The sequence below is a fragment of the Heterocephalus glaber genome, unplaced genomic scaffold, assembly GCF_053883595.1.
Source record: "Heterocephalus glaber isolate CG9 unplaced genomic scaffold, H.glaber_assembly_v1.0 deba00001497, whole genome shotgun sequence".
In the NCBI taxonomy this organism is placed as follows: domain Eukaryota; kingdom Metazoa; phylum Chordata; class Mammalia; order Rodentia; family Bathyergidae; genus Heterocephalus; species Heterocephalus glaber.
The window spans coordinates 37,603,332-37,627,473 of NW_028258320.1; the positions used below are offsets into that span (position 1 = coordinate 37,603,332).

Sequence of the window (24,142 nt, forward strand, 5' to 3'; positions counted from 1 at the left end):
GATACAAAATTGTCCTCATAATCTTTTAATCAGCATTAAAAGTCTGCCCCATTTATAAAATGGAGGGAATTATTTTCCATTGAATTTGTTTTGCTAAATTTTCGCAATTACAAAAGATGAGCATCTGGTTTCTCTTTTTCACTCATTAATATAATATAGGACAACAGAATAGGTAAAAGCAATTTCAGGGAACAGGGACATCAGAAAATGCAATTTTGGAAAGAATGTTAACAGGAGTTTGTTATTGTTTAAATCATACCAAAGAGAAATTTGGAGAGAAACACAACCTTACAATTTAGAGGTTTTTCTTTTAACTTGTTTTTGTTTTTTGTGACAAGGTCTTACTATGTAGTTCAGGGTGGTTGAACTCACTATGTAGCCCAGGCTGGCCTCAAACTTGCAGTGATCCTCCTGCCACAGCCTGCCAAGTGCTAGGATTACAAAAGGGTGCCACCACACTCACCAATTACAGAGGTTTTTATTTTTTATTTAAAAGGCTTATTTATTCATTTATTTATTTATTTTTGTAGTACTGGGGATTGAACCTAGGACCTTCACAATGAGCTACATTTCCAGCTGTTTTTTTTTTTTTTTTTGGTACCGGGGATCAAACTCGGGTCCTTCCGCTTGCGAGGCAGGCGGTGGAACTGAGCTAGATCCCCAGGCCTTACCAGCTGTTTTGTTTTTGTTTTTGTTTTTGTTTTTTAACTCTGCATTTTCAGACAGAGTCTCTCTAAGTTGCAAAATTGCTGGGATGAATTTTAACTTATAATCCTCCTGCCTCAGCCTTCCAGAGTGCTGGGACTACAGGTGTGTATAATTATTTTTTGTAAAGTGAAAATAAGTTTATACTTATCTTATAGGTCTATGGTGCAGATTAAGTAACAATGCACGTGAAATTTTCAGCACAGTTTCTGGTAGAGAGTAAGTACTTAATAGTTGTAAGTTATGGGAATGGAAGCAAAAAAAGATACAAGGGCAGTATTCTGGAGGTGTTACTCAAATTACAGGTGTGAATTAGCTTTTATGAGTACTCCATTTCATCTGGAATGGTGGTGGAGAAAAAAGATATTGGTGGTGGCACTCTGGGAGGCTGAGGAAGGGAGATCAAAAGTTCAGTCTAGGCTGGACAACTTAGTGAGACCTTCCTCAAAATAAAACATACAAAAGGGGTAGGGATGCAAATCAGTGTGAAGGCCCTGGGTTCAATCCCCAGTACTTTAAATACAAAACAACAAAGCCAAATACACTTCATTTCTCTCCATTGCACTTGTCTCAGGGATCCCTGGTTTATGAAATTTTATAGCAAAATACTTTAAAGTGCTTTAAGCCTTTAAATTTCAGTGAGTGTTTTTAAACAGTTTCACATATCTGAGGTTTAGGCTATGAATTCATAATCTGCACAGTAAATGACATGATGAACCAGATTGTCCACTGTTTTCACCTCATTGCAGTTGGAATAACTCAGAGAAAAAAGAAAAGCCACCTCTTTTTTTTATTTACTAATTTTATTGGTACATTTTAGTTGTACAATAAGATGATATTCATCATTGGGAATTTGTACCTTTACATGATATATCTTGGTTCTTATTTTTTCCCCATTCCCCTGCCTTTCCTTCAACCCCTCCCCGCTTCCCTATTTACAAAGACTTTGTTTCCATTTTTTCCTTTTCTCATATTTTTTCCTTTCCCTTATTTCCTTTTCCCTACCTCTCCTACTTCTCCTTCCTCTTTAGACTTTTCTTCCTGTTTCACATTATCTATTATACCTTTTGATACTTACTTACAGTTTTAGTTTCTCACACCAGAGAAACTATTTGGTATTTACATATGTGTGTTCTATTTATTTCACTTAAGAGTATGTCCTCAATATACATTCATTTAGCTATAAATGTCTCTAGTTTCTCATTTTTTATGGCTGAGTAGTACTACATTTTATATAAAAAAAAAACAAACCCACGTTTTCTTTATCCAGTCTCCAGTTGATGAGCAATTGGGCTGTTTTCAAATTTTAGATATTACCAACTGGGCCGCTATAAATATGGGTGTGCATATTTCTCTGTGGTATGATTCTTTTAATTCAATGGGGAAAGGTTTGTTTAGCTTACAGTTCATAGGCTTTTCAGTCTATAATTGGCTGGCTCCAAGGCAGGATGGCAGAGGGGAAACAATTCATGGCAGAAAGACAGTAGCAAAGCAATGAGAGAACCTTAACAGCGTATTTCTGCCCCTTTTATCTTATCCAGACTACCAGGATTAGGGCAGGGCCACACCAATCACTGCACTGGTTTAGTAATCACACACCTTTAATCCTGGTATCATATACTCTAGATTCAGCCACTTTTGAAAAAGCCACCTATGACCACATGAGGATTTTGGGGGACATCTAGACCCAAACCATAACATTCTGCCCCTGGCCCCCCAAAGACTCATGTACACTCCTTTATTTTTTGTAATGTACATTCTTTCATACAAAAGGGATTTAGTCCATCTCTAAGAGTTGTCAAAGTCCTAACAGTTTCGGCATTGCTGGAAAGTCCAAGTCCAAAGTCTCCTTTGAGATTTAAGGCAAATTCTTAGCTGCAAGCCCCTGTACAAATGAAAAGAAAGTTAAACACTTCCAACATTTAATGGCACAAGATAGACATTTCCATTCTAAAAGTTACAAACAGGAGGATACCAAGGAATGGGACCAAAGCAGGTCCACAATCTAGGAGGGCAAACATTAAGTCCCGCAGTTCCACTTCCAGTGTCTCAGGCAATCTGTGGCAAGCTGTGAACTCCAAAGGGTTCAGCCAAGTGGTTCTGACAAGTGGCTCCAAACCTATGGCACTGCAGGTGGTTGTAGCTCCCATGGCTTCTCTCTGGGGCCCGCTCTACTCCATCATTACAATTTCCCTCGGATGATCCACGTTCTGGCTTCTGCAAACTTCTGAGGTCTCGACTGCACCCCTGGCTCCACACAACTTCACACATTGCCCTCTCAGGGGCACAATGCCTGGCCTTCCAGGCCTTCTTCTGAAATCTGGGTGGAAGCCTTCCTGATCCCACAGCTCTTACATTCTGCATGCACCTAAGATCAGCACCCACATGGACGATGCCAAAGTCTGCTGCCACCTGGAGCAGTGGCCATGGTTCCTTCTCTCTTGGCTATAGGGGTCCAGTGCCTATGAACCAAATCCCAAGGAACAACTTCCCTAGGTTGCCAACATTCTAGAACATGGTGCTCTGGGGCTCTCTTCTCAAAGTAAAGTCTTTCACTTTTAATTTTGAGGCTACAAAGGGTGGAATCTTGCTGCTTCTTGTGATGCCCTCAGGCTATCCTTTCTATTCTGTTCCTTCTCAGCAATCAAGATCTCCTCTGTTCTACCTTTTCAGGCTACAACTTTACTGGAGCTTCCTTTCTGGCCAAACTTACATTTTAAATCATTTTGCTGGATTGTTTGCTCTTGATTCTCAACAGAAATCTGGCTAAAAGCACCCAACAGTAGCCATGCCACTGCCTCAACATTAGACTGCCTTAAAATTTCTTCTGCCAGATTAATTAGTCTGGTGCCCTTAATCTCAGTCTCAGGCAAAGTCCCTAGACAGGAGCAAAATGCAGACAAGCTTTCTGCCAAGGCATATCTCACATCATCTGGAGTCCAACAGCCAGTGCAGTCCTTCTTCTCAGCAGAAACTTCCTGAGCCTGGTCTTTACTGGGTTTCTGGTCTTCTAAGCACTGACCAGAATCTCCCATACAGTACAGCCTAAAGTGTTCCACTTCTACTTTTTCAGTCAGCTTCTCTGAAACCTTCCCAAACGCTTCTCACAAGCCAGTTCCAAAGGCTCTTGAACCATATGGCCATGTAATGTCACAGCAAGGACTCTACTTCTCAGGTACCAAATTCTGTCTGACTTACTTTTCTCTTGTTGCTGGGACAAAATAGCCAACTCCCAAAGTTAAAGGGGAAAGGGTTTATTTATCTCACAGTTTGTAGAGGTTTCAGTCCATACTTGGCTGGCTCCAAGGCAGAATGGCAACATGGAAGAGGGTGCATCAAAGAGGAGAAACAATTCATGGTGGCCAAAAGGTAGCAAAGTAACAAGAGAGAGTCTTTTAATTCTTTTGGGAAGATACCGAGCAGAGGAATAGCTGGGTCAAATGGAACCTCTAATCCTAGTTTTTTGAGGTATCCTCGTATTGATTTCCACAGTGGTTGCACCAGTCTGCAATCCCACCAACAATGGAGAAGAGTTCCTTTCTTCCCACTGCCCCACCAGCATTTGATATTGGTTGATTTACTGATAGCATCCATTCTTTCTGGAGTGAGGTGGAATCTCAGCATTGTTTTCATCTGCATCTCTCAAATGACCAGTGATGTTGAACATTTTTTTCATATGTTTATTTGGTGTTTCTACTTCCTTGTCTGAGAAATAACTGTTCATTTCATATGCCTGTCTTTGAATTGAGTCTTTAAATTGGGGGTGGAGGGTATGATTTTTTTAAAGTTCTTTATATATTCTAGATAGTAGTCCTTTGTCTAAGGAACAGTTAGTGAAAATTTTTTTCCCACTTTGTAGGTTGTCTCTTAGCTCTGTTGATGGTTTTCTTGCAGTGCAGAAGCTTTTTAATAAGATGAGATCCCAGTTGTTGATTCTTTGTGCTAGTTCCTGTGCTACTGAGGTTTTGTTCATAAAGTCTTTTCCTATGCCAATGTCTTCAAGAGTTCTACCTAACCTATCTACCAGAAGATTTAGTGTTTCTGTTTTAATATTTAGATTTTTATCCCCTGGTACTGGGGATCAAACTCAGGACCTTGCGCTTCCAAGACAGGTGTGGCGTCACAGAAATAAATCCCCACCGATATTTAGATCTTTGATCCACTTTGATTTTAGTTTAGTGGATGATGAGAGACATAGTTTTAGTTTTAATCTTTGGCAAGTTGAAACCCAATTTTTTCCAGCACCATTTATTAAATAGGCTATCTTTCCTCCAGGGAGGGTGTTTGGCTTTTTTGTTGAAGATGAGGTGGCATAGTGTGTCTGGAGTTGTTTCTGCATCTTCTCATCTGTCCCATTGATCCTCGGGTCTGTTTCTTTCCCAGTGCCATGCTGTTTTTATCACATAAGCTTTGTAGTATAGTTTCAAGTTGGGGATTGTGATACTTCCTGTCATGTCATTGTTGCCTAGAATTGCTCTTGCTATTCTAGGTCTCTTCTTGTTCCAAATGAATTTTTGGATTGTTTTCTCTAGTTCTGTAAATTATACTGTTGGGATTTCAATCAGGATGGCATTGAATATATATAGCAGTTTTGGAAGTATGCCCATTTTCACTGTATTGGTTCTTCCTACCCAGGAGTAAGCGATGTCTTTCCATTTTCTGATATTGTCTTCAATCTCTTTTTTCAGAGTGCTGTAGTTTTCAAGGTAGAGGTTTTTTACTTCCTTCATTAGATTGATTCCTAAATATTTCATTATTTTGGATGCTATTGTGAAAGGAATTATTTCCCTAATTTCTCTCTCAGTGAGTCTGTTATCTGTGTACAAGAAGGCTATTGATTTTTGAGTGTTGACCTTATATCCAGCTATTCTACTGAATCTGTCAACTAACTCTAGAAGTCTTTTAGCAGAGATTTTTGGGTCTTCTATGTAGAATATCATGTCATCAGCAAATAATGACAGTTTAACTTCTTTCTTTCCTATCTTTATTCCTTTTATTTCTTTTTTTTTTTTTTGTAACAGAGATTGAACTTGGGACCTTGCACTTGGGAGGCAGGTGGCAGCACCACTGAGTTAAACCCCTGGCCCTCCTTTTATTTCTTTCTCTTGTCTAATTGCCGTCTCTAATGTTTCCAGAACTATATTGAACAGGAGTGGTGATAGTGAACATCCTTGTGTTGGTCCTGATTTTAGCATGAAAGAATTCAGTTTTTGACCATTTAGTATGATGTTGGCTGCTGGTTTTTCATAGATAACCTTTATCAAGTTGAGATAAAGACCATCTATTCCAATTTTCTGTAGGGTTTTTTATCATGACTGGGTGTTGGATTTTGTTGAACACTTTTTCTGTATCTATTGAGATGATCATATAGTTTTTGTTCTTGACTCTGTTAATATAGTGTATTACATTTATTGATTTATGTATGTTGAACCATCCTTGTATCCCTGGGATGAATCTGACTTGGTCAGGGTGTATGATCTTCTTGATGATTGTCTGTATTCTGTTTGCCAGTATCTTATCAAGGATTTTTGCATCATGTTCATTAGGAAGATTGGCCTATAGTTCTTTCTTGGTTGGGTCTTTCTCTGCTTTTGGAAACAAAGTAATACTTGCTTTCTGAAATGAATTTGGGAGTATTGCTTTCCTTTCAGTTTCATTAAAGAGTTTGAGAAGTAGTGGCATTATCTCTTCCCTAAATTTATTGTGGAATTCAGCAGTGAAGCCATCAGGACCTGGGCTTTTCTTTGTTGGTAAATTTTTAATTACCTTTTCAATTTCACTGATTGAAATTGGGGTGTTTAGAATTTTTTTATCTTCTTTTTTCAACTGTGGTAATTCATGTGTATCTAGGAGTCTATCCATTTCTTCTGTGTTTTCTCCATTTTATTAGCGTACAGGTTCTCGATGTAGATATTGATGATCCTCTGGATTTCGGCTGGATCTTTTGTGATTTCACCCTTTTCCTTCCTAATTGCATGGATTTGGGCCTTTTCTTTCCTTTTTTTGATAAGTTGAGGAGTCACCACTTTTGTTTGTTTTTTTTTGGTACTGGGGATTGAGCTCCGGTCCTTGCGCTTGCGCAGCAGGCGGCGAAACCACTGAGCTAAATCCCCGGCCCAAGGAGCCACCACTTTTAATGTTGAACGTTTAACCTGTCATTACAGACCTGACTGGTACCACACAGTAGGTAAGTAGAAGGATCAAGCAGTGTAAAATCTTAAATTCTTTCAGCAAACACCACCACAGTGAAAAAACTATTGCCTCAGCACGTGCTATTCATGGTTTCCGTTAAGAAATTTAAGGAGGCATTATTGATACCATCCCTCTTCCATGTGGCTCCAAATCTTTCCAGGGACAGAAGAAGCTACCTGGTCAGCATTCTGAAGCATCAGTGCTGGGGTTCTGCTTGCAATCTATAGCAGCCTTCGAAGGGACATGGATCCTAGCTGTGTGCTGAAAACAGAGCTTGCACTGATCTAGCCATTTTCTTCAGGGGAAATTCATGAAGTCCGTAAGACCACTGATGCCAAGTTTCTCGGATTTATTTAGGAGAGTAATAAGAAAAGAAATTTAAGGACCAAAGTGAAACAGTTCTCACATAACAACGAGAGAACAACCTGGCTACTTATTCTTGGAATTGGACAATATATTTTTTTTGAGAATTTTGATTAAAATTTGAATAGCTACAGCCTAAAACAATTGGTTTAAGGGAAAGTTTACTTGACCAAAAATTAAAGGGTATTTTTAGAAGCTAAAGCCCAAGACTACAAAGAATCTACCAGAGTTTAAACGAGACCAAAGTTTGGAAATAAAGAATTATAAAATGCCACAAATATGTTAATGGGATCCAGAGCATAAATTTAGTAGAATCATTATTCCTTGGTCACTGGGAAGCTAATGATGCTATATTTTTTCTTTTCTTTATTCAGTTTAGCAAGAATAGCACTTTGTTTTTGGCATTTCAGATGTCAAGTTCATAGAAGCTGACCATTAGTTTTGTACACTGGGAGATCAATGGCTGTAGAGTCAGAATTATTTGAACTCCTGCATCCTCAACAGAACCCTGCTCTTGGACATTTTAATCTCTCAGGCTTAATTTTTTTTCCAATCAATTAAAAGGGAGCCACACTAACTACCTTATAAGGCTCTCTTGAGGATTAAATGGGTTAAGCCACAGAAAAGTCTTTCTTCAACTATAAAGTGCCAAACAAATGAAAAGCATTGTTAGGTAATGTTCTTGTTTTGACTCCTATGCTGTGGCAAGAGTGGCTTTAGGAAAGGACAAACAAGTTAAATTCTCTCAAAGCATTAAGGTTAATTATTATATCAAAGCACTAAGATTGATTTTTTATATCAATACCCTAGGAATAATGACAGACTATTCCTGGACATAGGCACAATAATTATTTTTTATTGTGGTAAAATATATGTAAAATAATATTTACTACTTTAACCTATTTTGTGTGTTGAGTGGTGTGACATTAAGGATATTCACACTGTTCTGCAACAATCATTACCATCAATTTCAAGAAATTTTTCATCTTCCTAAAGTGAAACTCCATAACCCCATTAAACAGTGACTTCTTATTCTCCTGTTATCTCAATCCCTGGGAACCGCCATTATATAGTACTTTCTGTCTATGAATTTGCCCCTTTTAGGTACCTTATATAAATAAAAATACATAAATTTTTTTTGTAACTGGATCCTTTCATTTACTGTATTGTTTTCGAGATGTATCTGAAAAATATCCAGGTAATAGCACTTCATTCCCTTCATTGCTGAATAAAACTCCATTGTTGGATACATCACAATTATCTATCAATTCATCAGTTGGTGTAAACTTGGGTTGCTTCCATTTTTTGGCTACTGTGAATAATGTTACTATGAACATGAATGTATGAATGTCTATTTAAACCTTGCCTTCACTTCTTAAAGTATAAACCTAGAAGTGCAATTGTTGAGTCATATGGTAATTCCATTTTTATGAGGAATCATACTATTTCACTGTATTATTTTGCATTTCCACTAACAATGTACAGGGGTTCCAATTTCTCTGAATCTTGGCCAATCTTTGCTATTTTCTGCCTTTTAAATTAAGTAATAGTCATCTTAAAAATTGTGCAATAGGTACAACAGTTTTCAGTCTACAATTTTGCGTGAGGGTCAGGACATTAAAAATTGATAACACCAACCCCAGAAGTAACAGCACTATTACCATCCACTATTAATAAAGCACTAGGATAAACAAGGCACACATTAACTCACATCACACTAACGACTTAATTAATTACTTATAATAAAGTAGCTATAGAAGTCATTTAGTTTCCAAACAGAAACTAAAATTTGTATGAAATAAGCATTTTAGCTTCCTCAGATTCATAGTCATTTCACTTGTAATACTAAGCAATGACAGGATAAATTTAATTAGGGATGAAGATTGTCACAGTGAGTCAAAACAATAATATTCAACTACATACTTCATATTAAAAGACATTTTTAAAGCAAATTCTAATTCAGTCGTGTTAAGAGAATGTGATCTGTATTATGCTTTTAAGATTTGTCCAATGGCCTCATATAGAGTCAGTTCTTGTAAGTGTTACAGGTATGCTTGAATAGAATTTGTAGATGGTAAATTAACATTTTACATAAGTCAATTAGAACAATCTCTTTAATTGTATGATTTTTCAGTAACTACATTCTTACTTTTTTTCAGCTGCTGGATCAATTACTAATAGCAAATTTTCCAATTTCTCCTTTCAGTTTTGACAATGTTTCTTTTCTGCTGAAGTTATGTTACTAGTTTCCTGATATTTAAGTCTCAACAATATATTGTAAATCTTTTTATAACTAGAAGTGTTTTTTCTACTTTGATGTTTATATTTTGCTTTGTATTTGTCCAGTTTTAAAAATCTTTTTATATTTTTTAAATTATATGATTTTTAGATCTTATTCTATTTTCTCTCCCTACAAGTTTGGAAGTCATATTTTTATTTGTATTTGTAGTTAGTCATATATTTAAGTACCTAAAGAATGTAAAGAGAAAAGTTAGTATTTTTATTATTATCCTGAGTAATATTAGAACTTGAGAATACTTAAACTGATTTTATATGTTTTAATTTAATGTCTAGCATTATTTTACTTCTTTGGTTTAGTCTTACACAATCAATGTTTGTTTATATTCACCTACAGTTTCGTTGTTGGATCTCAGATAGTCCCACTAGGGTCATTTTCCTCTTTTCAAAGTATCTTCTTGTGAGGGTCCTTCAATGAGGTTCTACTGGATGCAAATCTTCTTGGTTTTTGTTTTCCTAAGAAATTTTTCATTTTACCTTCAATTGTGAACTATAATTTTCTTGGTATGTGATAATAATTTGAAAATGTTTTCTCTAAGATTTTAAAAGCGTGATTCCAGAAGGACCCCCTGGGCACGCCCACCAACCGCCCATGGAGCTGCTCTGGCAGAGCTGTGTGGACAGAGCACCCAGGACTGACTGAGCCCAGCTCTGTCCAGCTGGCTACGTCTACTTGTGACCCAGAGCTGGTAAGGACGCCCTTGGGCACGCTCACCAGCTGCCCGTGGAGCCACACAGACTCTTGCAACAACAGAGACCCACCCCCACCACCTCTGGCCTCTTGGCTGTGTAGCTACCTGGTTCCACACTACAGAGGTACAGGGGGACATAAAGGCCATTGTCCAGAGTGGCAGAAGTGAATAAGAGAGAAAGGGCCTCTCTCAGGCTCCCTGATGATAGCTGAAGCCCACTGGAAAAGTGAAGAAAATCTCTGCAGTAAAGGCACACCAGACCACCATACTTGGTAAGTAAGTCACTTCCCATCAGAACCTGGACTATCTTCAAGGGAAAGGCAGCTGGAACCTGCAGTAGAACCTTGCAAAGTTCAACCCTGCAGGAGGACAGGGAGCTCAACTCAGGACTTGCAGCCAGAAATTTGCCTGAATCTCATGGGTCGGTGACTGGCTTACTGAGACTCATTGACTTATAACTGCACACTGCTGCCCACATTGTCTATTCTGACAGAAGAGACATACTCTGAAGAAGTCCCTTCATTTTTATCTTTTATTTGTTATTTTCAAAATTATCACAATTTTTTTGCTCTTATTTTTAATTTTTTTCCTTCTTTTTCTACTTTAAAAATTTTTATTTTTCTCTTTTTTATTTCTTTTCTCTTTTCCTTTTTTCTCTCTCTCCCTTGCTCCCTTGATGTCTCACATTGTTCTTCATCTCCCTTTGTGTTCCTGTTCTGGCTCTAATTCACATTTCTTCTTTATTTTTCTTTTCTTCTCTTTTCTTCTCTCACTTGCGTCCTCTGGCTTCACTGCTAACCTCTCCCTATTCTTCTACCTACCTATCCCTCCCTCCCCAACTCCTTCTAACTCCCCATCCTGAAGGGTAAAGTTGCTATATTGAAGAGTTTAGTCATTATAAACATATGTTGAGTTGGCCCTTGATTTTGATTTAATTCACACAGTTAAAGGTGATAGATTAATAACTACCATAAATTGTCATTTTCTAAGAGGTACTTGATGCTACTGCATTGCTAATTGTATCACTTGGGCTAAGGTGTTGTGATTGAACTAATCAGTTGTCCTTCCTGGTATAATGAAAATGAGACAGCCTCAGATCCGTTAGAAGCTAAAAACCTAAAGACTAGCTATATCTGGAAGACATCTCTGAGAAGCAATCATTCCACAAGGGTTCTAAATACATCAACAAAGATACTTACAATAAGCAACTTCAAAGTATCAACCCAGGAACTAAACCAAGGACAGTACCAAAAACAAAAATGAGAAGACATTTAAGTAAGGCACAAACTCAGACTTCCACTCCACAAAAGGCAAATTCTGGGGGAAACGAGATGGAAAAGTCTGTTAATCAACCACGTGGACACCCTGAACTGATAGCACAGGAAGTAACAAGACAGATGAATGAGGCTCTAGAAAAATTCAAAACAGAAATAATCTCCCAGATAACTACAGAGATGGTGAGCGGTGTGAAAGACAGTATTAGAGGCTCCAGAACAGAAACAGATAAAAAAATAGATGAGCTCAGAAATATGCTGGAAGCCATGAATATCCAGTATAAGAAAGAAATGGAAACCATGATTGCCTAACATAAGAAAGAAAGGGAATCCATGAAACAGATTCAAGCAGATATTCAGGAGATTAAAAATTCCATTGAAAGTATGCAGAGCAGATTAAGGGAATCTGAAGATAGAATATCAGATATAGAAGACAGGATTGTGGTGAAGGAGCATGAAAACAGAGATTTCTTAAAAATAGTAAGGGACCACGAGATATCAACCCAGCAGCTGCTAGACGATGCAAAGAAGAACAACATAAGACTGATAGGAGTCCATGAAAAAACAGGAAAAAGTACAATTGACATAAAAAAACTGTTCACAGAAGTAATAGTAGAAAACTTCCCAGACAGAGGTGGAGAATTGGACATACAGATAAATGAGGCATATAGAACTCCAACTAGCCATGATTAAAAAAAAAAATCTACACCTAGACATGTTATAGTCAAGATTCCAGAAACTCAACAGAGAAATTAAATCCTACAGGCAGTTAGAGTAAAGAAACAAATCACCCACAAAGGAAAGCCCATCAGAATCACAGCAGACTTCTCAATGCAAACCCTCCAGGCAAGAAGAGGTTGGAGTGAAGTATTTGAAGCCCTAAAAGAAAATCACTTCCAAACTAGACTGTTGTGTCCTGCAAAATTATCTTTCAAAATCAATGGGGAAATTAGATACTTCCAAGACAAAGAACACCTGAGAAATTTCATGAAAACCAAACCAGCACTCCAAACAATAAACAATATCATAGAAAAAGACAATAAAGGTTACAACTCCATGAGGCCCAACAGAGGGAAGCCACCAGGCAAGGTAAGACTCTAAAGGGAAAGGGGGAAAAAGTAAGAAATAAAAGAGCCAAAAACAAAAAATAAAACAGCCAAAAAAGCATTGTGAAAAGGATAAGTCAATATCTATCAATTACAACCATCAATGTTAATGGACTCAATTCACCAATCAAAAGAAATAGACTGACAGAATGGATTAAGAAGCAAAATCCAGCAATATGCTGTATACAAGAAACACACCTAACTCAAAAGGAAATTCATAGGCTGAAAGTAAAATGATGGAAAACAGTTCTCTATGTGACAGGAACCCAGAAAAAAGCAGGCATAGCAATCGTATTTGCAGTCAAAGTAGATTTCAAACCAAAACTAATTAAGAGAGACAAAGATGGTCACTACATCCTTGTGAAGGGAACAATCCAAGAGGAAGAGATGACAATCCTAAATATATATGCACCAAATACGAATGTCCCCAACTATACAAAAACAAATATTAATGGACATGAAAAACCAAATAAGCACTAACACAATTGTAGTGGAGGACCTCAATACCCTACTATCACAAATAGACAGATTATCTAGAAAAAAATTAACAACCAAATTCTAAAACCAAGCTATTGAACAAATGGACTTAATAGATGTTTATAGAGTATTCCACCCCACAAAATCAGAATACCTATTCTTTTGAGTTGCACACGGGTCATTCTCCAAAATAGACCACATGCTAGCTCATAGCACATGTCTCAGTAAATGTAAAAGAACTGAAGTTTCCCCCTGTATATTATCAGACCATAGTGCTATAAAATTGGAGATCAATAACATAAACCTCAAAACTCCCACAAACATATGGAAATTGAATAACACCCTCCTGAACAACCAGAGGGTCACAGAGGAAATTAAAGAAGAAATTAAACAGTTTCTACAAGTAAATGATAATGCCAGTCCAACATACATGAATCTATGGGACACAATGAAAGCAGTTCTATGAGGGAAATTCATAGCAGTGAATGCCCATATTAGGAAAACAGAGAGAACTCTGTTAAATAACCTAATGCAGAACCTTAAGCTCCTTGAAAAAGAATAGCATAACAAACCCAAAGCTCATACAAGAAAGGAAATTATGAAGATCACAGCAGAAATCAATGCAATGGAAACTAAGCAAATGATACAAAAAAATTAATGAATCAAAGAGTTGGTTTATTGAAAGAATAAATAAAATTGATAAATCTTTAGCCAGCCTTATCAAAAAAAGGAAAGAAAAGGCTCAAATCCATGCAATTAAGAACGAAAAAGGTGAAGTCACAACAGACCCAGCAGAAATCCAGAGGATCACCAATACCTACTTTGAGAACCTGTACTCTAATAAAATGGAAAACACAGAAGAAATGGAAGGATTCCTAGATACATACGAATTGCCAAAGTTAAATGAAGAAGATATAGAAATCCTAAACAGCCCAATTACAATGAGTGAAACTGAAAATGTAATAAAAAATTTACCAACAAAGAAAAGCCCAGGTCTTGATGGCTTCATTGCTGAATTCTACAAGACATTTAAAGAAGAACTATCGCCATTACTCTTTAAACTCATTGAGGAAATTGAAAGGGAAGCAAGGCTTCCAAATTCATTCCTAGAAGCAAGTGTTACTTTGATTCCAAAACCAGGGAAAGACCCAACCAAGAAAGAGAACTACAGACCAATCTCCCTAATGAACATAGATGCAAAAATCCTCAACATGATACTGGCAAACAGAATACAGAGGGTCATCAAGAAGATCATACACCGTGACCAAGTCGCATTTATCTGAGGGATGCAAGGATTGTTCAACATTCATAAACCGATAAATGTAATAACTATATTAACAGAGTCAAGGACAAAAACCATATGATCATCTCAATAGATGCAGAAAAGGCATTCGACAAAATCCAACACCCATTCATGATAAAAACCCTACAGAAAATTGGAATAGAAGGTCTTTATTTCAATCTGATTAAGGCTATGAAAAACCAACAGCCAACATCATACTAAATGGTCAAAACCTGAAAACTTTCATGCTAAAATCAGGAACAAGACAAAGATGCCCCCTATCACCACTCCTGTTCAATATAGTTCTGGAAACATTCGCCATAGCAATTAGAAAAGAGAAAGAAATAAAAGGAATGAAGATAGGAAAGGAAGAATTTAAACTGTCATTATTTGCTGATGATATGATACTTTACTTAGACGACCCACAAAATTCGGTCATAACTGCCAGATTCAGTAAAGTAGCTGGATATAAGGTCAACACTCAAAAAACAATAGCCTTCTTATACACAAATAGCAGACTCATTGAGAGAGAAATTCAGGAAACAATTCCTTTTACAATAGCAACTGAAAAAATGAAATATCTAGGAATCAGCCTAACAAAGGAAGCAAAAGACCTCAACACTGAAAACTACAGCACTCTGAAAAAAGGAGATTGAGGAGGATATAAGAAACTGGAAAGACATCCCTTGTTCCTGGGTAGGAAGAACCAATATAGTGAAAATACTTCCCAAACTACTATATAGATTTAATGCAATGCTGATTGAAATTGCAACAATATACTTCCCCAAACTAGAGAAAACAATCCAAAAATTCATTTGGAACCAGAAGAGACCTAGAATAGCAAAAGCAATTCTAGGCAAAAGAGACATGGTAGGGGGTATCACAATCCCCAACTTGAAACTATACTACAAAGCTACTGTGATAAAAACAGCATGGTACTGACAAAGAAACAGACCTGAGGATCAGTGGAATAGATCAGACGATGCAGAAACAACTCTAGACATACTCAGCCACCTCATCTTTGACAAAGGAGTCAACCACCCTCATTGGAAGAAAGATATCCTATTTAATAAATGGTTTTGGAAAAACTGGATTTCAACTTGCCAAAGATTAAAACTAGACCCATACCTATCACCATGCACTAAACTAAGATCGAAGTGGATTAAAGATCTAAATATTAAAACAGAAACACTAAACTTGCTGGAAAATAAGTTAGGTACAACTCTTGAAGACACTGGCATGGGAAAATACTTTATGAACAAAACCTCAGTAGCATGGGAACTAGCAGAAAGAATCAACAACTGGGATCTCAGCTTATTAAAAAGCTTCTGCACTGTAAGAGAAACCACCAACAGAGCTAAGAGACAACCTACAATGTGGGAAACAATTTTTAGTGGCTGTACCTCAGACAAAGGTCTACTATCTAGAATATATAAAGAATTGAAAAAAATCAGACCCTCCAAATTCAAAGACCCAATTCAAAAATGGGCATCTGAAATAAGCAGACATTTCTCAGACAAAGAAGTAAAAACAGCAAATAAATATATGAAAAAATGTTCAACATCACTGGTCATTTGAGAGATGCAGATGAAAACAACACTGAGATTCCACCTCACCCCAGAAAGAATGGCTGCTATCAAGAAATCAACCAATAACAAATGCTGGTGGGGGTGTGGAGAGAAAGGAACCCTTCTCCATTGTTGGTGGGAGTGCAGACTGGTGCAATCACTCTGGAAATCAGTATGGAGACACCTCAAAGAACTAGGGCTACAGGTCCCATTTGACCTAGCTATTCCCCTTCTGGGTATCTTCCCCAGAGAGTTAAAAGAATCATTCCACAGTGATATATGTGCACCCATGTTTATAGTGACACAGTTTGTAATAGCTAAAGCTTGGAAACAGCCCAAGTGCCCATCGACTGGAAACTGGATAAAGAAGATGGTTTTTTTAATAAAATGGAGTACTACTCAGCCATAAAGAATGAGAAATTAGAGACATTTATAACTAAATGGATGCATATTGAGGACATACTCACAAGTGAAATAAATAGCATACACATGTGTAAATACCAAATAATTTCTCAAGTGTGAGAAACTGAAAGTGTAAATAAGGATTAAAATGATTAAAATGAATAATTGATAATTTGAAATAGAAAAAGGTCCAAAGGTGTAGTGGTGGTGGGAGGGGAAGGGGAAAGGGAAGAAGGGAAAGGAAAAATTGTGAGAAAAGAAAAAAAATGGAAACAAAATCTATCTAAATAGGGAAGAGTGGAGGGGGTGAAGGGTGCACAGGTAATGGGGTAAAAAATAAGAACTAAGATACATCATGTGCAAGTACAAATACCCAATGATAAATGTAAACATATTGTATACCTAAAATGTACCAATAAAGTAATTTAAAAATAAAAAAATTTTCAAAAAAAGCGTGATTACAGTATAGGCTAGCTTTTATGGAGGATGTTGAATAGGAAATTCTTAATTTGACTGTAGGTCCTTTACAGGTTATTTTTCTTTATATTGGGCTGCTTTTATGGTTTTGTTTTTGTCTTTGGTGTTCTGTACTTTCACTTAGATATCTTGAGGTTTGAATTTGTTTTTTTAACCTTTACTGGGTTTCCAGAATTTGAAGACTCAATTTTGTCATTAATTTTGGAAACTGTTCAGTTTGTAGTTCTCTCAATATTCCCTTCTCTTCATTCTCTCTGTTCTCTTATGAACATCTAAAGATTTGTCAGATATTCTCATTCTAGACTGAGGAGGTCTCCTCAAAGAGGAGATGGGGACCTCAACTCATTCCACCCATGGAGTAAGTTGTAGGTTTGTAGACTTAGTCACAGAAAAGAATTTCAGGATGTGTCAGGGAGTGTCATAAATATTTATTAGGCAGAATTTAAAAAGTACATGCAAACACACAGAAAACAGAATGTGGGCCCTTAAGGGAGAGGTGCATGACAGTCTTGGCCTGGAAATATTGATTTTTTGGGGGGGAGTATACGCAAGACAGATGATCTAGGGTGTTCTTCTTAGTCTGTTCAGCTACCTGTCAGTGGGCTAGGTTAGAATGGAGATCATTTGCATGTGTTTGAAGTTTAATCATATGGTATGCAATTAATATTGCTATTTTCTTTAGGGTGGAAGTCTGTGGAATTTGTGAATTATAGTATGGGAGGAAAAGCACAATTTACCCTGAAAGCACAGACACAATTTACAGGCTTATCGTGTCTTCAAAAACCTAGTTTTATTTTAGAGTTAATTTCCTGGTTGGAAAAAAAAGGTATTGTAACCTTAGGTGATTTTGTGTTTTGAAGCTGTAGTTTTCTTAAAAGTACAATTTTTTTTACCTCGCTATAGTATGTCTTGAATTCTTTTTAATATTTTCTATCTCTATGCTCAATTTTATGTAATTTCTTCTGATTTATCTTTCAGTTCATCATTCTTCCTACATCTGTGTTTACTATGATGTTTCATTTGTCCTTTGAATTTGAAATTTATTTTATTTTCCATTTTTCAAAAGTTCTGTTTGGCTCTTTTTCAAATCTGCATGATCAATTTTGATACTCTCTTTCTCCATAGTAATATTGTCATCACTGTCTTTTATTCTTTAAACATAAATATAGTTATTTTACATTGTGTGTCTAGTTATTCCAAAATCTGTGGGCTTTATATGGTTGATTATGGTTTTTTTTGTTGTTGTTCTGGATAACTGTTGCTCATGATGGGATGTTTCTTTGTGTGTTTTGTGATACATCTATATATCTACATCTCTCTATATAGGTACTATACACACAAGCACACATACATACATTTTTTTTCTCATGTGAGCTCATGTTCCTAGGAATTTTATCTGACAGATTCTCTGGGGTTTGAGTTTAAAGTAGCCCTTTAGAGATTTGGTTACATTTCTGCCTTTGGGCAATACTGCCCATAACCATTTTAACCTGAGTTACACAATATGTTGGCAAAGTAAACTCTGGCACCAAAGTTGCCTAAGGGTAGATTTGTGGTTTGGGATCTCAGGTGAGTCATTTTCTTCCTTTACTTTATTGCTTAATTTGATGTGAGTGGTGTTCCTTTGCCATGCCCTTCCACCATACCCACTTGCCTTGAAGACAACAGTCATGGACTGAATCCTCTGAAAATAGAGTCAAAATAAATCCCTCCTCCTTTAAGTTGTGAGTGTCAGGTATTGTACTCCAGTGACAGGAAAGTGACTGGCATAGAACATTGGTACCAGATGCAATGGGATGTGTACTGCTTGCTGGCTGCTTTTGATTTGATTTATAGTGAGAACTGTGGGCAAAAGAGTAGAAAAATTTACATTTTGTTTTGTTCTTTTTTTTGAGAGAAGGTTTCACTATGTAGTTCAGGTTGGACTTGAACTTACTATGTAGCCCAGGCTGGCCTCAAACTTTTAGTAATCCTCCTGCCTCAGCCTCCTGAGTGCTGGGATAAAAGGTGTGAGCCATTATGCTCAGAGAAAGAAAAATTTACATTTTGGCCTAGAAGGAACTCTGTGTAAAGTTGGGGCCAAGGGGAGGTATGGCTGCTAAAGAGGTTAGCATGATTAAAAAGAAACCAAGTGCTTTGTACAGGAACAAGATGAAAGATTCCTTGTGAGCATCTCAGGAATCAGCCAGACCCCACCCACTGCAGACTCAGGTGCAAAACTAAACCTTTCATTTGAGAAGAGAGCCCACAGACTTCCTGCTCAAGAAAAGTCACTTAAAGAATTGGTTCCCTGGGATTCATTTCACCATGCTCAGTCATCTAGGCACTAAGAGGCCATTGCAGTCATGGTGCAAGGAGGCCTAGTTACTGCTCATGCTGGTGGGAGACATTGGCATTATTCACATGATGCTGGTTTTACAAGCATGCAGAATGCAAGAATTAGGAGTTAATGGAGGCTTCCACCCAGATTTCCTAAGAAGGCTTGGGAACCCAGGCAGTATGGCCCTGAGATGTAGTGCCTGAAGCTGTGAGAGTGAAGCCAAAGGTACAGTGGGGCCTCCAGAGAGGTGGAGATGTCAGGAGCCTGGAACATCTGCCAAGGAGGGAAAAACAACAACAACAATAGAAAAACAAAAATAAACAAACAAAAAATTGCAAGCAATGACTAGAACCAGTCCAAGAGAGAGAGGCCATGGAGGCTGCAACTGGCAAGGTTATAGAGGTGGGTTGGCCAAGCTCTTTGAAGTTAACATCTCACTACAACCTGTCCTGAATAATGGGTATGGAGCTGCAGGATTCAATGTTTGTCTTACTGGGTTTTGGTCTTGCTTTGGTCCCATTCCTTTTCATCCCCCTGCTTCACCCTTTTGGAATGGGAATATTTACTCTATACCACCATATGCTGGAAATATTTAAATTTATTTTTATTTTCATAGGGGTTGCCCTGAGTTTCAGAGGAGTCTTTGGACTTGGAGTTTTCAACAATGGCGTAACTGCTATGAATTTAAGTCTTAGAGATGGACTAAATGCGTTTTGCATAATAAGATGAACATGAGCCTTTGTGGGGCCAGGGAAGGAATGCATGGTTTAGATCTAAAATGTTCCCCAAAAGTCTCATGTGTTTGAAAGGAGATTGGATTATGGGAGCATTATACTTATCAGTGGAGTAATCCAATGATGAATTCATAGGTAAATGTGTTGTTGGAAGCGGGGCCAAGTCAGAGGAGAGAAGTCACTGGAAGCATGACCTAGAAAGGTATATTCTTGTTTTGGTCCCCCCCACCCCTGCCTCTTGCCTAGTATAACATGAGTGGCATTCCTCCATTAAGCCCTTTCACCGTGCCTTTCTGGTCTGGAGCCAACAGACTATGGACTGAATCACCTAAAACTCCATAAACCCAAACAAACCTCTCCTCCTTTAAGTTTCAAGTGTTCAGTATGGTATCCTAGTGACTGGAAAGTGACTAGTACAGATTTTCTTGTGCTTTACAATAAAATGGTACAGATTTTTACACTAAATTCAGAAGCAAAGTATTTATAATACCAATAGTATTTAACATTGTTCTGGTTGATGCTATAAAATAAAAAATGGAAAAATATATTTATAAGTGTAAGGAAGAAGGAAAAATAGTCTGATCCAAAAGAGTAGTAAATTAAATAAAATTCATCAAATTTAAAAGTTTTGATAGTAAATTGATTTCTGTATATATCAGTGATAACTACTAAAATGTTCTTGATTAGTTCTCTGTGATTCTTGGAATTTGACAAATGATTCTAAAAGAAAAATAGAACAAGAATATTTAAATGTTTTGTAAAAATCACTGAGCAGAGACTTGTTTTGTTATGTATTTAAATGCAGCTTCGGAAATTAAAATAGTTTGGTACTATTTAATATTGGGAAGCAGAATACTTATCACTGAAAAAAATTCTAAACCATAGTATTTAGTATAGCATATGAGAAATTTAAAGCAATGGAAAAAGAATTTATTTCAATATTGGTTACAAAAGTGGATATATGGAAAAACATTAACTTAGAAGTTCTGAGCCAAATATCCCACATTTTCTGATTTCCCACTTCTATAATCCAATGAGAGATGTACATTCCTAGGTCAGGAGGCATTTTTGCCCCCAGATATGTTCTCATAACTTTATACTAAATGCTTAGACTCAAGGACTCATTCACATGCAAATACTTCTGAGACCTTTTCTATCTCATAATTTATTTTTGTCAGTATCTATCAAGGGACAGAGGTTGTGGTCCCAAAGACCATCTCTAATCTCCATCTCTGACAAGGAAAAAGAAGGCTAAAAAACCATAAAGAGGTGCAGACATTATAGCTATACACCAAGAACAATGTGAAATGAGTGAAAAACATTTCTTCAGTAAAGTAGTCAATTAAATGAGCATGTGGAAAAAAACACAAATGAGCACATGGGTGTCTGATGTTGTGTTTGGTGCTATGAGACATATGATTGAGGCATTTCAGTAGTTTACATATTACTGAGCAAGATGAAATTCATGCAAATTAATTACAGAACCATTATCCACTAAATGGTGTAGCAATGGTGGTGTGTGAAAATGAAGTCTAGAAAACAGATTCATGTGAGAACAACTGGACAGGAAGCTGAAGACCACACAGTTTGAGGCAGTGGAGTTTGGTGGTAAATTTCCCTCTCCCCACCTCATGTGGAATTGGCTCAATTATCCTTGTCTTGTAGCCACCAGAACTCTTAGTAACAATTTAGTGCTTTGATATGGCTCTGGGGGCCCAGCAACAACTATAATGGGGAATATGCCAATCACAGCAGTAAATTCAACATAAAATGTAACTCCTATTTGATGATGAGGGAAAAGTGGCAGAAAGGGAAGGAAGAGGAAAGGGAGACAGAAACAGAAAGATGCATGCTGAGGTCTCTCTTTTCCCTTCCTTGCATTTCTAGGACAGCCAAGCCAAACAAGCTTATAGCACTGTGCCTTTGGCATTCCACCTCCTTGGCAGTGTATCTGCTGTTCTGTGTCTACTACTGGCTCAAAACCAAAAACTAAGGCTCACTATTCAGAAGGACCACCTTCAGAGTTTATTTTCTTTTCAAAAATCTCAACCAAAGTTCTTATATATAGGTTACAGAAGCCAAAATTTAGCTACAAGAGCCCTACTCACATGTCTTGGACAACTTCATTACCTCCAATTGTACCTACTGCAGGGTCTTTTATAGTAAGAATTTATACTCATTCAACACAATTTAATGATTTTAACTGAACAGTAAAATTCTGAAGGTGCAAACTTCTGAATTGTTGGCATGGACCAAGCATAGAGAAAAGATGGCTTTACTGTTCTCCTCTTTACTTATTTAATTTTTGTCCTATCACCTTTAAGGAGAATAATTGTTTTATTTCTTTCTACATTGTTCCCTGAAGATAGGAAGCTATATTAATTAATTAAGAGCAGTTATTTTAAAACTGTTGAGAGATTTGAGGAAACAGCCTCATTTGGAAGATAAAGGTAACACTATCTAAAGAAGTGGTAGAAAATGATAATCAGCTTGAAAAAGATTCAGAAAGATAAGTGAATGGGGAATTAGGTCTTGTTAGCAATTAGACATCAAAATTACCTGACAAGCCCCTACTTCCCATTTTAAAGGTGAAATATCTATTAAAAGGGGGTAAATGATAGGGTTGAAATAGCACTCTTTTAAATGACAGGGAATATAATTCAAATTTAAACATCTTTTTTTTCCTTTCCTATAGAAGGTATGCCTAAGTTCTACTAACAAATTATGATGTACTACCTAAAATTGACAGAAAATTCTGAATTGCTACTTCCCTTGAAAAGAAACAAGATAATGCTTCATTTAGTTAGGAACAATTTAGATTCTTTCCTCCATCTTGTCCAGTTTTTGAGAGATGCAAGTTGAGCTTTGGGTCTTGAGTCAGAAATTCTGTCTTTCTGCTCTCTGGTTGAACGTTTCTGTGATTCCTTAAGTCAGTGTCTCCCATGGAATGAGCCATGATGTATTAATAGTTATTAGACAAAACAACAACAAAATTCTTTGTACAAATATGAAATGTCTGTTTTAAGCAAAATTAAGCAGGACTTCTCATAGTCCCTAATATGGTTATATGTATAATGTATTTCTTTAAAGGAAAGGTAGTATGAAGTTACTTTTTGTACTTTTAAATTATTTTTACCAAAATCCCAAAACCATAAAAAATAAAGCTAACCAAACATGGTGAAAATGTAAAAAGGGAAGTCCTGCTTTCTGTCTCAGACATGGTATGATAAAAAATATGGTTCTAAATTTCTCTTTCAGACCTGCAAGCCAACTCTCCAGTCAATGGTTTCTAAGATAACCTTTCACAATTTTTTTTTTTACATGCAAGCCAGCATATTTACTTCCTTCATTAAAATGAAAACAGAATCTTACACTATCTATTGTTTTTTACATAACTTTTGTTCTTTTATTAAATTCTTTTATTGGTACATTGTAGGTATACAACACAATTACATTTCTCATTGGGAATTGTACCTTTACATAATGCATCTTGGTTCTTATTTTTTCCCCATTCCTAGCCCTCCCTTCACCCCCTCCACGCTTCCCTATTTACAAAGACTTTATTTCCATTTTTTCCATTTCTCAGCATTTTTCCTTTCTCTTCTTTCCTTTCCCCTGCCCCTCCCACTACCCCTACCCCTTTGGACCTTTTCTTCCTATTTTGCATTATCGATTATTCATTCTAATCATTGGTATATTTTAGGCATACAATATAGTGGTTTCTCAGAACGCAGACTGTCAAACTCTGGCCTCTGTCCCGGGGCTCACTTTGTAATGTCAGGTGAAGCTCACCTTTGCCCCACCCAGTGTTTCCTCAAAAAGGCAAGGTTCCAAGTATTTATATGAACAAGTGCTACTTTAGGATTCCGAGGGTTGGAGGTGGAGGATGTTTGCATAGTCTAAGCCTTGGGCAAGGGTGTAGGAAACAGCAAGTACAGAGGCCATAGAAAAAGCTGAGACTGGGCTTGACGTAGTCTGCCGGCCTGCTCTTCTACCCGGTGACTCAAAGCACTAAAAGTCAGCACAATCGGAACTGAAGTTAGTAGCGACGTCCATTTGCCCGTTACTGCTGAAGCCAACGTTAGTACTCTGAGGTGATTTAATCTGTTTGAGGCTGCTCCTTAAATGAAATTGTTCCTTTAATATATTTGGATAGCTTTCTATCCATTTGTTGGTATCTATCTAATTTAATAAATGGAATCATCGGTTTATCAATCAATCTTTCATCACTGGAAATTTCATTTTTCCCCAT

The 24,142-nt window shown here is 37.0% G+C and overlaps 1 protein-coding gene and 1 long non-coding RNA gene across 4 annotated transcripts in view; one reads left to right on the forward strand and one right to left on the reverse strand.

Moving 5' to 3' along the window:
• Rnls (renalase, FAD dependent amine oxidase) overlaps positions 1-24,142 on the reverse strand; it is a 325,504-nt gene that overhangs the window by 29,178 nt on the left and 272,184 nt on the right. The gene's annotated exons all lie outside the window — the stretch shown is intronic.
• Positions 1-24,142, forward strand: part of LOC147825642 (uncharacterized) — a 73,944-nt gene that overhangs the window by 13,624 nt on the left and 36,178 nt on the right. Inside the window, exon 3 of the long non-coding RNA XR_015440358.1 lies at positions 10,098-10,522. This is a non-coding gene — a long non-coding RNA (uncharacterized LOC147825642). The remainder of the gene's footprint in view (positions 1-10,097; positions 10,523-24,142) is intronic.